This window comes from Crocodylus siamensis, chromosome 3 (assembly GCF_052110815.1).
Source record: "Crocodylus siamensis isolate JL-2025a chromosome 3, ASM5211081v1, whole genome shotgun sequence".
Lineage (NCBI taxonomy): Eukaryota > Metazoa > Chordata > Crocodylia > Crocodylidae > Crocodylus > Crocodylus siamensis.
In genome coordinates, this window is record NC_143397.1 from 221,296,436 (window position 1) to 221,311,946 (window position 15,511).

At 44.5% G+C, this 15,511-nt stretch overlaps 1 long non-coding RNA gene across 2 annotated transcripts in view; it reads left to right on the forward strand.

Annotated features, from left to right (window-relative positions):
* LOC149869498 (uncharacterized) overlaps positions 1-15,511 on the forward strand; it is a 103,782-nt gene that overhangs the window by 17,026 nt on the left and 71,245 nt on the right. Inside the window, exon 2 of one of the 2 annotated variants that reach the window (XR_016441484.1) lies at positions 4,103-4,231. The exons of the other annotated variant lie outside the window; for it this stretch is intronic. This is a non-coding gene — a long non-coding RNA (uncharacterized LOC149869498). The remainder of the gene's footprint in view (positions 1-4,102; positions 4,232-15,511) is intronic. 2 annotated transcript variants of the gene reach the window in all.

Here is a 15,511-nt window from a genome sequence, read left to right on the forward strand (position 1 = left end):
CATTTAATGTACATTAGCACAACTTAAGGCACATGCACAGTTTTAATATGCCTGAAAAATGGCAATTTTAAGCTATTTGAGCCTAAATTTGATACCTGCATAAAGCAGGTATCAAATGTATGTGTGAATAACTAAGTCTCATTAGCAAACATGCAGACATGCTAATGCACATTGATGCAGTGTGTCCATTGACTTGGGGCTAACTTTAGTCCCAGTTTGGTCTGCATACCCATGTTAATGCACCTTAGCATGTGCACATGTAGACACGACTAAATCACTTTAATGCACATTAGGCTAATGCACATTAAGTTTAGGTGCAGGTAAAAGCACGTAGACTGTAGAGTCAGGCCTAGATAGAAATATTCTGTCAAATTCTGCTTTCACTTACACTTCTGTAAAAGACACCAGAATTTGATTTGGTTCTGTGTGATCATAGTGATATCTTTTTTTGAACCAATTGTATAGTTGGGAGAGACATTAGCCAAGTTGAGGGTGACCTGAGGAAACTAATACCCGAAAGCTTGTGTAAAATCTTTCCCAACTACATAGTTGGTCCAATAAAAGATATCACAAAAAATAAAAGATACCACCTTTGCCGCTTGCATATTTTCTGGACTATCACTCCAACATTACCACAGCATGCTTTTATTGTTGCCATTTTTGCCTTGAAGCTTGGCTGGACTGTTTCCTTTGAGGAAGAGAAGAAATTGATCATAGGAAGCAGATGTCTTTGGTGTATTTTGGTGGCCAGGTATGCTTTGCTTATTTACAAAGAATGGGCACAAAGTCCTGGTTCTGTGAACCCAGTAGAAATTTAACAGCAGCAGGCAACTTCCTTGCTCCCAATTTCCAAGCCTGTCTTTTGTTTTTCCCAAGGAGTTTTGCTTCCCTGCTCCCTCTCAAGGCCACTCTCAGGGCTGTTCATCTTGCTTTGTGGTGGCTTTCTGTCCTTCTCATACACACACCGCTGCAACCCATACAAAATCATACAACTCAGGCTCTGCCATGTGGCTGATTTGTCTTGGGTGGTATCTTCTATTGGTTCCAGGTATCTACCTCAAAAAGGGGCTTAATTGCTCCTTTCATTTAGCCTGAAAGAAGGATATGCACCATTTTAATGAGATCTCTAATTATCTGTAGCAGAAATCCACTTCCAGGATAACTGACAGTTATAGATCTATATTTTAGACATACATGCACACACACATGCACACTCCCAGCCATTTTGACAGATGGATAATCTGTCAGGCACCAGAATTACAAAATTCTTCATATCACTTTTCTAATTGTCAAAAAGATGTAATTTTCCATTTTATTACTGTGGGCAAAATTTCACACTAGTCAAATGTTATCACAGATTTTATCAAAGGAAAACAAATCAAGAAGAAAAAACTATGACAGTTAATTATCATTTATGAACGCTCTCATCCTCGTTGTGTTCTCATATTTCAAACACGTGATAATTTTTATGGTATTCAGCAAGTCATGCTTTAGCTCTACTAATCACATTTTGATAGGAAAGTACAGTGTGTAAGTATCAAAAAGAAAGATGAACCTTCTAAGGTTTTGACTTTCACCCACTGTGTAAAAAAAAAAAAAAAAAAAGGCGGATAAATCTAGAAGGAAGTAATTAAGGACAGAAGCACCTATACTGCACTGCACCCTATGCTCTTGTTTCCCAGTAGAAGTACTATTTGCTAAGGATGAACAGATACTGGGGATTATAGTAATTATGAGTGCAGCTAAGAACAGTACCTTTTTCAATGCTTATTTGGAAACCCTGGTTAAAATCTGATTTATGCAAAAAGTTTGGAAGCTGATTATGGCTAGATATTGTTCCCCGAAGATACAGACTTGGGATATCTCCTGTTCTCTTCATAAAGCAAAATCTTAATTCTGCAATATCCATTGAATGATATCTGTCCCAAACTTGTTATAGTTAATGTATTTTGAGCTAGAAAATGTACAGATTAGTACTGTTTTTAAATGTTCATGTGATGGCAATTAAAGCTGTAATAATTCCCATAATTACTGATGAATATGCCAGATTTGAAAGCTTATCTAAGTCTGTCCCAACCATGCAGTTTGTCCAATCAACAGTATCACGTACAGAAATTCTTGCCTCCCTAATAACAATTAAACAACTATTGCTAGAATATACAAAGGATTCCACTTTTGCCATTTACATTTAATAAACTGCCAACAGTTTAACTGGTTTTCAAACTTCAAAGAATCTGTTCTTGGGCCCATTAGAAATTTGAGTTAGCAATTGAATTTGTCTGTTCAGTCAATATTTATATTGCATGTGTTTGTCAATAGCATAAATGGCTAGATGGGACAAAATAAACATTTTCAAACATGAACAGACTGCATTTAGTAGCAGTGGAATGCATCTAGTTAATGAAAGAGATTGTCCTAAGGCATTGTACAGCTCATAATTACAGTTGTAACTCCACCTTCTAGCTTATTTTGCTCTGAGGAATCCAAGCATTTGGATTCTCTCTTTTGAATAAATGTGGATATTTCCTTCAGGGTCTGACACAAGAAAAATTGACAGCTACATTTTAAAAAAAAAAGCATAGTAGGACTTCTCATAGTACTAGTGCAAATCTGTTTTACCACTTGAATATAGGGTAAATGCTAGATTCAGGCACCACAGATTCAGTTTTTCTCATTTCCTTAGTTACTTTCAAGATTTGACTATGAAGATTTTGTTACTGACATGAAATCAAACATATGTAGAAATATATCATATTTACTTCAATCTAAGACAACCCTGAATTTAAGATGATCCCCAAATAATTAGATTCTATACTTATAATTTTTCCAGGTATAGAATCTAAGTATCGGAGGATTGCCTTAAATTTGCCCCCACCCCCACTGCTACAACAGGGAAAGCAGTGCCTGGGGGAGTCAAGCAGCCCCCTTGCTTCCAAATCCCCTCATCCCGATTTCTTGCCCTGCATCCTTCCTGCCCGCCCCCCGCCCCCCGGCAGCTCCTCATGGTCTCTGTCCCTTTTCTTCACTCCCCAGCCTCCGTCTCTTCCCTGCTCCCAACCCTTACTGTCAGATACTGCTGGGACTCTGTTCCCCCCCCCAGAGCACAGCATGTGGAAGCCCCTGCTAGCCAGGGAGCAGCATTAGCACTGCTGATTGGCCAGGGAGCAGCATTAGCACTGCTGATTGGCTGGGCAGGAGATGGAGTTCCATGTGCTCTGTGCCTTGGAGGGGATGCAGCCAGAGCTGGAGCCAGAGGCAAGCTGTGCTTGACCGTAAGGTGGAGGGAGGAGGCAGAGGGGGAGCAGAAGCTTCCAAGGGCAAGTGGAGGGGGGACAGGCGGCTGCTGTGGGTCTGACTCTGGCCCTGATTTGGGCTCAGGGCCAGACCTGCAGCAGCCACTGCACCCCCCTCCCACCCCATTTTGTATGCAAACCTAAGACGAGGGACTATTTCCTGCATGCTGATGGGGGGAGAGGGGGAGACACCTTGTCTTAAACTTGAGTAAATATAGTACTTCGGGAGATTATCTAGACAAAATACACTTGGACATTTTCTAAAAGAAACCGTTCTGGCTATTTCATGAAGGAGTAGGGTAGTAGAAAACCAAATAAGTCAGATGGAAATTTATAATAAAAAAACCAAACAAACAACCAAGCTAGCAAAGTATCTCTCTCTCTCTCTCATTTTGTTTTTGGATTTCTACAGGTCTCCTGTTCCTAATCTTGATTCTGGTTTTGTCTTCCAGTAATACTTATTTTTTTGAACAGCTATATTACCATTTTAGATATCTTATGATTACCAGAAGTAGTATTTCACTCATCTATAACTCCTATTATCTAAGTCAGTTTTCAGGAATTAATTCCCAGTTCACACTCAGCAGCTCAGAGCACTGCCCCAGACTTTTGACCACTGACAGACGTGAAAAGCAAAACAAAACAAAACAGTGCTGTACTGGAAGAGGCATCACATCAATTAATCCAGCTTGCCCAACATCTTCATAAATCTCATCTTCAGCAGGGCTTTTTGGCCCTTTTATTTAATAACTGATTCAATTGCATTATGAAAACATATTTTTCTTTTTGTTCTTTTGTCTCTCATCCAGGGCTTTCCTCCTGTCACTAGGTATCTGATGTCTGTGTGTGAGAGGGAACACTGTGATACTAACACTTGGGCTACCACAGCCCTTCTCTTCTCTCATCTGTTATTGGTTCAAGAGGAATCGAGAAACTTGGTGAGGATTTGAAGGAGCTCTTCTATTTTATCATCTTTACAGTTTCAGCTAACAAAATAGGGATGTGGTGTGCTCCCTTTTCTAGGTTTTGCAAAAGGTTCTAGGTTCTGCAATCTGCTATTAGATAAAAGCACCAAAAAGCCCCACTGAAGTGTGTGATTTATACAGATGTTGGGCGAGGTGGGCCAAACTAACATGATGCCTCTTTTGGGCATGCACTGTGTTTTGGTGCAGGAGTGTCACCGCGCTGAAAGTAAAGTGCTGGGTTTTGTTTTTTTTACATAAGCAGCCTTTATTGAGCAACAAAGTGGCTCAAATTGTTCACTTCGTTACATGCTTGCAAACAAACTAGAACAGTCAGATGTGCAGATTAAGAGGTAAGAAGAGAACTTTAAAAACACAACCTACTCACTACTCTGCAGCGTCTGATGTGGCTGTTATGGAAGATCTAGCAGGGTCACCTTTTCAGCAAGCAACAGCTCTAGGCAGCCTTTCTCCAGCGAAGATGATGATCATAAAAATAATGGTGAAAAATGGGAGATTTGCAAAAGAAGTTCATAGCATCATAGAACCATAGGAAGTTGTTAAGTTCAGTAACATGCTTGAGCAAGACACTATGCACAGTCTCAAACTTCTGCTTCTTCACCAATGGACAACCCACTCTGCATAAAAAATAATTAGTGCTGAGTACTAGGGTACTTTTCTATAGTGGTTCTGTTGCTCTCAGCAGATAAACCATGTTGTACACACAATGATGCCCAGCATGCTGTCAGTGCTACCTGTATAAAAAAAAATGCAGTGGCATATATTTGATAAATCATTGGTCTCAGATGGACTTGTATATCCCATAGTATCTAGCCAGAAGTAATGTGCATCTGAACAAGTTAGAAGATAGGCTGGCTTCCTCTTTGAATATTTCTGTACTATACTAGGTTGTCTGAGAACAAGTATCACCTCTGATCTCAGGTTGCTATCAGATTTTTATAAACTCTGCCTATCAATCCCATTCCTATCCATTTTTTTGAAAAGTTACTATTTGAAGTGGATTGTTAAATTTTTCACAATATAATTTTCTATTTGCTTTCTTATTTGTTTTGCTCAATAGTGAAATAATTAATGATCACCAGTTATGATAAATGGAGTCATGGTAAAATTAGGAAACTGTGGCCTTGACAACCTTATGGTCCAATAGGTGGGGAACTGCCTCTGTGGTCAGACGCAGAGAGTGATAGTCAATGGAACTGAGTTAACATGGTGCATGATGACCAGTGGCATCACCCAGGGCTCAGTACTCGGACCAGTACCCTTTAATATATTCATAAATTATCTGGATTCAGGTATCAGAAGCAGACTGGCATCTGACACCTGGGGACGACATCAAATTATGGGGAAGTGTGGTCACGCTGGAGAGGATAGCTTGGTGATTCAAGCTGACCTGGACAGGCTTGCAAGGTGGGCGGATCAAAACCTGATGACATTCAACACAGAGAAATGCAAGGTGCTCCACCTCGGGAGAAAAAGCCTACATCATACTTATAGATTCAGTAGTGCTACACTCACTAGCACCTCGACCGAAAGAGACTTGGGGATCATGTCAAGATGAACATGAACCACTAATACAACAGCAAAGCAAATAAAACTCTGGCTTGTATCTACTGATGCATCTCAAGCAAGATCCAGGGGCTAGGGAAAGACATTCAAAAAGCCAGAGCCTGAATTGATTCAACCTTTGCAAGTTAATCTAACCTGCCTAGGTTGAATCAGTTTAACAGAACAGACATGCAGGCACATGCCTGCAGTTGCTCAGGCCAAGGGCTACTGCAGAGAAGCTGTGAACCGGAGCAGGGGGGAATGGACAATCTGGGCTGAACTGGTCAAGGAGGGGTTTAATTCCACCCTCACTGTCCCACCAGCAGGGACCTGAGCCAGGTCTACTGGGCGCTCCCCCCTCACTGCTGCAACAGCAGGGCACCATGGACCCTGAGGAAGAAGGGGGAAGACAGCGGGGCTAGTGTCCCCTCTACCCCCACTGGTAGCTGGGTCTGCCTGCCATTGCGTTTGCTCCCTGCAGGGAAGTAGACCCCTGCTGTCCCCTTTGCCAGACACAGGAGGAAGGGGGAATAACCTTGTCCCTGCCCCTCACATGAGGCCTTGCTGGCAGGCGTCTGGCCATGCTCCCACCATGCTGCTGCAGTGGGAGGAGGAAGGACCCCTGGTGGGGGCAGCAGCCCCTGTCTTTATGTGGGAGAGCACAAGCTCCTTCTCAGTGGGAGGTCCCACTGCAGAGCTGCAACGGGCTGCATGCAGCAGGGCCGGGCATGTAACCTAGAGCCCTCCAAGCCCCCCGCAGTGCAGCCACAGCCCACAGCACCTTTTCCCCTCCCACTGCTTGCTCTTCCTGCTGCAGCCTCCCAGATCCAGCACCAGTACAGCAGCACTTACCTAGGCCTGCTTGGAGGCACTGTGGGGGCTCATGGGGTCTCAGTGAGCCTCTGTGTTGGGTAGCTGCCAGGCTCCGGGCCTGCAGTTCCCGGACTGGGTAAATGTTGCCTGGCCAGCTGCCGGCTGTGCACACTGGGCTGTGGTTGCTGACAGGGGAGGCAGCTTCCCACTGCACTCACCTTACTGTTACTGAGCTGCATCCACCAGGGGTGGCCCTGCCCCAGCAGCCTGGCCCAGCCCCACCAAGCAGCTACCTTAGCTGGGGCTGAGCAAGGCCAGGCCATGGGGCTGAGATCACCCTCAGCAGCTGCAGCTCCATTACAGCTGCTCCCCATGGCTTGGCTGGGCCAAGCCAGGCTGGGCCAAGGTGCACCACAAGAGCCTCCCTTGCCCCGGAGGGTGGGGGTAGGAGACGAGGAAAGAGTTTCCCTCCCCAGCACTGGAAAGACCCCCTCCCCTGCACCCTGCAGAGGAGAAGTGTCCCCCTCCGAAGCCAGGGCTGGGCAGCCTGCACAGAGCCTCCCATCCCCACCCCTTGGTGGTGGGGTTGAGGGAGGAGTAGGAGGAGGAGGGGGAATAATACCCCCCAGCATGAAACAGAGCCCCCCTCCCTGCCCTGTGGGGGAGGAGGAGGGGAAGTGTCTCCATCTGGGCCCGGGCAGCATTACATAGTTTCATAGTTTCATAGTAGCTAGAGTCGGAAGGGACCTAGGTAGATCATCTAGTCCGACCCCCTGCCTTAGCAGGAAAGAGCACCGGGGTCAGATGACCCCGGCAAGGTGCTCATCTAACTTCCTTTTAAAAATCCCCAGGCTAGGAGCCTGCACCACTTCCCCTGGAAGCTGGTTCCAGGCCCTAGCCGCCCTGACTGTGAAGTAGCGCCTCCTAATATCTAATCTAAACTTACCCTCCGCCAGTTTGTGACCGTTATTCCTGGTCACTCCTGGCAGCGCACGGGGGAACAGGGACTCCCCCAATACCTGCTGATCCCCCCTGACCAGTTTGTAGCAGGCCACAAGGTCCCCCCTTAACCTTCTCTTGTGGAGGCTAAACAGGTTCAGGTCCCATAGCCTCTCCTCATAAGGCCTGCCCTGCTGACCCCTGATCATACGAGTGGCCCTCCTCTGAACTCTTTCCATATTGTCCACGTCCCTCTTGAAGTGTGGCGCCCAGAACTGGACGCAGTACTCCAGCTGCGGCCTGACCAGTGCCACATAGAGGGGGAGGATCACCTCCCTGGACCTGCTCGAGATGCATCTGTGGATGCATGACAGGGTACGGTTGGCCTTCTTGACTGCCTCCCCACACTGCCGGCCCCCCTCCCCACCCCATGGGAAGGAACAGTCGGAAGACAGGAGGGGGCCTCTATGTGGCTAAAGACTCAGCTTTAAATGTTTTTTTCTACATGCCTCAAGTTACTGGGTGTGGTTCATGAACACTGCGATGGTGGGGCAGATGGAGCATCCCACAGGAGCATGGGAGGGGTCCCCCCACACATTCAGCGGGGAACCCAGAAGTGAACCAGAAGCACATGGGGCACCCCCCCAGCTCAGATTGACTGCAGGAGGACCCCAGGTCCCCTCCCAGACCCAGGAGATATCAGCCGCTGAGCTGGGGCATAGGGGGGTCCCCCCTGCTCATTCCCCAGTGGACTCACAAGTGGACCGGAAGTGCTTCTGGTCTGCTTCTGAGTCTGCTGCCAAGCATGCTGGGGACGGCCCCGCACTCTGGTGGGACACTCCATCCCAGCATCTCAGCATTCACAAGTCACCTGGTACCTTCAGGTATGTAGAGAAAACATTTAAAGCTGTGTCTATGTCCGAATCATCGAATCTTTCCGAATCGATTCAGAAGGTTCAGATTAGATTTGGAGAGATTAAAGGGTCTCCTGATTTGATTCAGATTTGACCACTGAATTGGGCCGAATCTCGGCTGAATCAAATCAGTGACCAAAGCCTGGTGCAGCCCTAGTGTGCATCCTGTGCTGTGAAGCACTGCCTGCACAGGGAGCAGCTGTAACTGAGCCACAACTGCAGGGGGTAAAGAGCAGGGGAAGTGTTCCCCTCCAGGGCTGGGCATCCTTGCATAAAGCATCTGCCTCCCTACCCTGTGGCAGTGGTAGTGAGGGGAGGAGGAGAAGGAGGATTCCCCCTGCAGACCCCACAGAGCCCCCCTTCCCTGTCCTGGGGGGAGGAGGAGGAGGGTCAAGAGTGCCCCCAATACAGAAGAGAGCCCCGCTCCCTGCCCTGCAGGACAACCCATTAAGGTGAAGGGGGAAGGAAGGTTTAATTCCTCCCTCTGTCCCTTCTGTCCCCTTCTGCCAGCCCCAGAGGCCACCGCCACGGCATCCTCCCCTCTGCTCCTTGGTTGGCAGGCAGACCCTGGCTGTGGTGGGGAAGGAGGGGAGAATTAAACTCCTCCCTGCCCAATTTGCCTTAACAGGGCCATGCTGCCTGGTATCTCGTCACGTCCCATCCCTGCTCTGGCTAGAGAGCAGAGGGGCAGGGCCAGCTCAGCTCTGGAGCAAAGCCCTGCCCCACCCAGAGAACATGCCAGGATGCTGGGGGGGGTCTGGTTTATCTTAAACCAGCACAGGGTCTGGGACAGACATTGCATAAACCAGTTTGAGCCAAATCAGTTAAATCTCATCAACCAGGTTTATCTCAAACTGGTTTCAGCCATTTTCAAACTGGTTTATGTGCACTGAACATCTGTTCTGCTACAGGTTTAAATCAGTTTCTGATCACTTTAAACCAGTTTGTGTAATGTCTGTGCCAGGAAGTCAATCTCCTACTTTACTCGGCCTTGGTGAGGTTACAGCTGGACTACTGCATCCAATTCTGGATTCTTCTAAACACAAACTGTAGAAAGGATGGGGAGAAGCTTGAGAGAGTCCACGTCCATGATTAGAGGTCAAGAGAACAGGCCTTATGAGAAGAGGCTGAGGGACATGGGACTCTTGAGCCTGGAGAAGCGGAGCCTCAGAGGTGATTTGAAGGCAGCCTATAACATCAGGAACTGGGAAAGTCTGTTCACCAGGACATCCCAAGGGAAGATGAGGTCTAATGGTCATAAACTGCTGGAAGACTATTTTAGATTGGACTTCTAAGGAAAAATTTTACAGTCCGAGTCACCAGAGTCTAAAATAGACCCCCTCCTGAAGTGGTACAAGCACCTACTCTGAGTATCTTTAAACAGCACTTGGATGCTAATCTTGCTGGAGTGATCTGACCCCCCAGCTGACTTCCTGTCCCTTGGGCAAGGGGCTGGACCCGGTGATCTTGTGAGGTCCCTTTCAGCCCTAACGTCTATGAATCCGAGCCATTACCATCTCTCAGAACAGTTGTTTCTGGCTGAATTTTATCAATCGTGTTCTAAAGAATACCTTCACACTCATACAATAAGTAGTTTTAAATGAGAAGTTTGTTGTGGTGTATAAGGTACAACACCAGGGAAAAGTACAAGTTTACTAGGTGGCCAGCAATCTGCCCATAGTCTCTAGGAATTCCTCTTTCATGTCTTGCAAAACTCTTGGTTCAGAGATGATCCCATTTATTAGACCGACTAAGAAATCACAAAAAAAAAATCTTTTTCTGCGAGCTTTTGGGCACACACCCTTCCTCAGGCTCAAGGAAAATTAAAGATGGTAAAAAGTCCCCAGGAACAGATTTCCACCTTCAGCTTCCTCTGCGCAAAAATGAAGTTTATTTTCTACCTATGGGGACTTTTTACCATCTTTAATTTTCCCTGAGCCTCAGGAAGCGAATGTATACCTGAAAGCTTTCAGAAAAAGATATTTTTTTTTTGCAATTTCTTAGTTGATCTAATAAAAGGTATCTCTGAACCAAGAGCTCCAGAGTTTTGCATTTCTTTTTGTCTCAGACCAACACAGCTACCAAATACACCACTCTTACAGGTCTTGGTCTTCGTTTGGGTCCTGCCCTCCTAGGTCTGACTACAAAGCTGACTACTCCAGTAACATATGTGTTTTCCTGTAGCTCAAAAAAATGAACTGATAATGGCTTTCATTTTAGGTATCCTGTAGAATCCATACCACTTCCTCAGATCTTAATAAGAACTGCTAGTAAAAATTGGATGCAAGAGAGAGAGTTACATTCTTTTATAAAGAAACAACCCCCAGCAGTGGAATATAGTGCTAATTTAGTTTACTTAGGTTCCCTGTGGAAATTATACTGACATAGTTTCCCTAAAGTTTGGCTTCATGATGTCAAATGCTATGGGCCAAATCCTGTGCATAGTCAATCATAATCTTTGCAATTCTCCTTGACTTCAATGACAGGTTATGGATACCGTTTTTTCCCCTTACTGCACTTTCTTTGCATACATGCCTCTTACACTGCCGTTTTGAGCAGATTCTGTCAGCTTCATTTCCAAGACAAACAGGTTTGTCCCAGTGCCTTCAGGGTCTATTTAGTTTAATTCCAGTCAACCCTGATTGCTTTGTATCACTTTGGGCCGTACTGCTGTATATCAAGTCAAGGCATTAAGCTGTATCATAAGGATAAACACTGAATGGATATAAGCTTGGGCATTTGGGAGAGCACTCTGTGTCTAAAAATGTTACATTTACATTTTATTTAATGTTACATTTTTCTTCCCGAACTGTCATCTGTGTGAGGGGAAGAAAAAGCATGGATATATGCTAAAACTTCTTCTGCAGAACCTAGAAGAGAGAGCACACCGCATCTCTACTTCTTTAGCTGAAAATGTAAAGATGCTAAAATAAAAGAGATCCTTCAAATCCTCACCATGTTTCTTGGTTCCTCTTGAACCAACAACAGATGAGAGGACAGAAGTGCTGTGGTAGCCCAAGTGTTGCTATCACAATGTTCTTAACATGCACGTATGTCAGATAGCCGGTAATATGAAGGCAGCCATGGATGAGAGAGAGAGAAACAAAAAGAAAAAGAATGTTTTCATAATGCAGTGTCTAATATGCTGTGTATCTTAATGAAGAGAATGCATTTTAGGACCAGCTACATCAAGGTTAAATTATCACCTGTCCTTTCTGCACTATGATTTTATGTGCAAGTATATTAGCTGTCACGTCATAATACTACATCCTTTTCCTAGTTTAGATAGATATAAATAAATATCTACATATAGACAGATAGGTAGATATAGATATAAACTGAGAACAATGTGAAGCCAGTGAGAGGAGCTGGAGAGGGAGTCATGGAGGAAGCCAAGAAAAAGCAATTGGGAAGGAAGGTAGCCTTAGAGGAAGAGAGTTGATAAGAACATGGTAGGTATGAGAGACGAAGTGTGAATAACTGGAGCAACATATTGTTCCTTTGCACAGTGTAAATCAATCCATTTTACCTGAAAAAGTCTGCTGTGAAAAAGTTCTAAAAAGTGCTTTGAAATAGCTATAGCTGGTACACATCAGTCAGGGAATCTATGTTTAAACTTCGTTAGGTGGAACTGAATTTCAACTGTATTCAAAACAAGTTCAGTTAACACAGTTTAATTTCCATTGCTGATGGAGTCTGAGAGAGGGAAAAAAAGAAATAGAAGAATGATGAAAAAGATGGAAAAGATATACTGAAAAACAGTCAGACACAGAAAAAGGTGAAAAAAATTAGAGTAAAAGAATAAAAAACATGGTAGACATAGTAAGTTTGTATATTAAAAAAAATTAAAGACATATTGCAGCCAGAATATTATTTGCTATCTACTTGAGTAGTAGATTGCTTACACCGTGACTCAAGCACTAGTAACCATAAAGTTTATACAGAACACATGCACAAAAGTATCCTTGCTTTTCTTTGTGTTATATCTATGAAACACAAGAGCAATTTATCTGACATGTTGTCATATCTTCTTGTGCTTTAAACCTGTTCAAAATGAGAAAATTAAGCATTATTATTTAATTTGTAGAAGGGTTTTTGACCTACTACCTATGAGGAATTTTATTATTATTAAATTTTCCTGCATTTATTGCTGGTATCATTATAATACATATAAACAATGTATTCTACTTTGTACATTTTTTTCTGTTATTTAAAGTTAACACACCAGATGATGTAAGAGAAGGGTGTGAAACACATGGCATACAGGCCAGATCTGGCCTGCAAAACCACGTTGCTTGGACTGCAGAGCTCCCAGAGGGCCCAAGAATTAGGGATGGGCCAAGCAGGGGAAGGGCTTGCCACCAAAATCTGGGGCATGGAGCCTTGTTGGGAACATATGTTGGTGGCAGGGGAACAAGCACTAGCTGTTTTTCTCACTGCTGTCATGGTGGAATCCATATCTGGCCTGAGGGATGGGGTGAATTTGACACATCTGCTTTAAGAAGTGACATGCCTATATTTATTGTCTAAATATGAACTCAAAGGAGTGTGGTTTTTTTCTATATTATGGGACTCTTTTTGAGAATTAGGAAGAAAAAACTGTGGGAACCCTTGCCTCAGACCTCCAAGATAATTTCTTACAGAGATCTTTACCCACTCTGCTTTTAGGCTAAAAATATGTTACAGTTTTGCCTCTTGATATTTTGACACCTATGGATTAACTTTTCCCTATTAAATTCTGTGGGGTCGATTTTTTGTATCTTGTCCAAGGCGTTGAATATCTTGGCAGTGAGTCTGATGTTTCCTAGTGAATTATACGGCATTCCACAAACTGATTTTTTTTAACCATGCCATTTTACCTAGCTTGTGGTATGCCAAATTATCTGTCACAGATGGGAAAACACATGTGAACAAGTATAATCCATTTATTAGTTTATGGTCACAAAGTCCTCCAGGGAGTGTACCAAATCCAGAATGCTGGATTTGGTATTTCAGAGTGTGTGTTTAACAAAACAGTTGAGATGGCTCAAATATATAGTTTATTCCATAGATGACATAGAAAAATTACACACAAAAGTATAAAGCATTCCTAATAGATATGAATATTGAAGATTTTGTAGTCTACAAATCATTGACCTGTCGGGAGCAAATGTCTCACCTTTGGATAAACATTATGAGATTTTCAAATACAAATGTAGCAGACGTGTATTTTCTTCTGAATAGTTGTATTGAAGATTGTTTGTCTCAGTAAAACCCAGATGGAGAATAGAGAGATGATAGGAAGCCTGATTAGTTATTTCACTTTTTAGATGTTGATATCTATGGGCAAGCCTAAGCATCTAAGTATCTTTCGGAAATGACAGAGGCAGTTTTTAGGACTGTGTGAAGCTTCAGTCCCTGATTTGATTTGGGAGAGATTCGGCCTGATTTGGAAGCCTAATCTCTGAATCCAAATTGAATCAGGAGACCCTTTAATCTCCCCAAATTGAATCAGAACCCTCCAAATCAATTCAGAGAGATTCGGAAAGGTTCAACAATTTGGCCATAGACATAGCTTTAAGTGTTTTTTCTACGTACCTCAAGGCACCTGGCGACTCATGAATGCTGCAATGCTGGGGCAGACGGAACATCCCACAGGAGCATGGGGGGCTCCCCAGTGTATTCCCTGCTGACCTGGAAGTGGACCAGAAGTACTCTGGTTCACTTCCAGGTTCACTGCCAAGCATGCAGGGGCCCCTCCCTGCACCCCTATGGGATACTCCATCAACCCCAGCATTACAGCATTCACAAGGTACCTCAAGGCATGTAGAAAAAACATTTAAAGGTGTGTCTATGGCCCAATCGCTGATTCTCCAAATCAGCATTGAATCTTCAGATATGGATTTGGCTGAATTAAATCAGGGACAGTGATCTGAATCAAATCACTATTCCCAATTCAGGCCAGATCTGAATCTGAATCGATTATGGCCTGTTTCACACACCCCTACTAGTTGTGCATGTATTTACTGTTTCTGATAGGTGTTAGAGACTGAAAACCTATATTTACAGAACAAGTATGGCATAAGTAATGGCTGTATTGTTCCTTACATACTGAGACCTTAATGGCACCTGAATTGGTGAAAGAAATGGTTAGCCTCAGGGCAGTTTTAAACCACAGCCTTTCTGCTCAGCCTGTCAGTTCTGGTGACCATTGTTGTGCAGTGTAGAATTGCCCAACCAGGAAGGGTCTGAAACTACTAAATTTGGTGGATAGACTGAAACAGGAGACCACAACCCCTATTACTGAGTGCAGGGTGAAAGCTTCAGTAAGGCAAACTGCAAAGTTGTAAGTTGGCTAGTAGGAGCAGTAAGACTGCCAGTTAATAAAAAGAAACCCATATGCCACATCAGGGAGGGGGAGCCTTGTGACTGGGTGGGGTGCAACCAGACAGGGGATCTAAACAAAGCTCCTAGACTGAAGAAGGAGTTCTGACCCAGGGTTGGCTTAGGAAGGGAGTTCTGCTGGACTAGAAAGAGACACAGGGCTAGGGACAGACATTCAAAAAGCCAGAGCCTGAATTGATTCAATCTTTGCAAGTTAGTTTAACCTGGCTAGACTGAACCTGATGCATGACAAATAGGTCCAAGGAGGTGATACTTCCCCTCTATCAGGCGCTGGTCAGACCGCAGCTGGAGTACTGCATGCAATTCTGGGCGCCGCACTTCACGAAGGATGCGGATAACCTGGAGAGGGTCCAGAGAAGGGCCACTCGTATGGTTAAGGGCCTACAGGCCAAGCCCTACGAGGAGAGACTAGAGAAACTGGACCTTTTCAGCCTCCGCAAGAGAAGGTTGAGAGGCGACCTGGTGGCTGCCTATAAGTTCATCAGGGGGGCACAGAAGGGAATTGGTGAGTATTTATTCACCAAGGCCCCCCCGGGGGTTACAAGAAATAATGGCCACAAGCTAGAAGAGAGCAGATTTAGATTGGATATTAGGAGGAACTTCTTCACAGTTTGAGTGGCCAAGGTCTGGAACGGGCTCC